The following is a 963-nucleotide window of genomic DNA, read 5'->3' on the forward strand; positions in this document are numbered from 1 at the left end:
CTTGATATTTATTTTCAAAGCAATAAAGGACTCAGAACATAAACAGTAGCCTATAACAGAACATGTACATTCATCACATTTTCATTTTGTAATAAGCTGTTATTTTACTGTTTTATGAAAGTTCATTTTTATTGATTGTCTAATGTGTCGTGAAATTAAAACTATATAAATAATTCAGTGTAAAAATGCATTATAGAATGGATTTACAGGGGGGGGGATTATTTATATATATATATATATATGCATTTTAAAACTTTAAAATATATTGAGAACATTGAAATATAGGATATGTTTTGATATAGAAAATATATTTTGCGTTTTGTATGATGCATTGCTTTGCTTAAAGATGCATTGAATGTAAACATGGAGCTAGCGCGACACCTAGAGGAGAAAGACGGGATTATTTATAAATACATTATATAAACATATTCAATATCTATGAAAGAACTAGCGCGTTTGCATACTAAATGCTCGTATTTTTATCATAAGCATAAGATAATAGTTACATATCGTAATTTATATAGTATATCTATAATATCACTCAGAGCACTGTATGTACATTTGTAGCTTCAGCTCTTATTTTGAAGAGTGTTCGGCTTTTATTTCGAAGCGTGTTCGGCTCTTATTTCGAAGCGTGTTCGGCTCTTATTTTGAAGAGTGTTCGGCTTTTATTTTGAAGAGTGTTCGGCTCTTATTTCGAAGCGTGTTCGGCTCTTATTTTGAAGTGTGTTCGGCTCTTATTTCGAAGCGTGTTCGGCTCTTATTGTGAAGCGTGTTCGGCTCTTATTTCGAAGCGTGTTCGGCTCTTATTTTGAAGAGTGTTCGGCTTTTATTTTGAAGTGTGTTCGGCTTTTATTTCGAAGCGTGTTCGGCTCTTATTTCGAAGCGTGTTCGACTCTTATTTTGAAGCGTGTTCGACTCTTATTTTGAAGAGTGTTCGGCTTTTATTTCGAAGCGTGTTCG

At 33.1% G+C, this 963-nt stretch overlaps 1 protein-coding gene across 1 annotated transcript in view; it reads left to right on the forward strand.

Annotated features, from left to right (window-relative positions):
* Nucleotides 1-963, forward strand: part of LOC107574825 (methylosome protein 50) — an 11,815-nt gene that overhangs the window by 678 nt on the left and 10,174 nt on the right. The window lies entirely within an intron of this gene.

The sequence above is a fragment of the Sinocyclocheilus grahami genome, unplaced genomic scaffold (assembly GCF_001515645.1).
Source record: "Sinocyclocheilus grahami isolate Dianchi unplaced genomic scaffold, SAMN03320097.WGS_v1.1 scaffold2355.1, whole genome shotgun sequence".
NCBI classification, from domain to species: domain Eukaryota; kingdom Metazoa; phylum Chordata; class Actinopteri; order Cypriniformes; family Cyprinidae; genus Sinocyclocheilus; species Sinocyclocheilus grahami.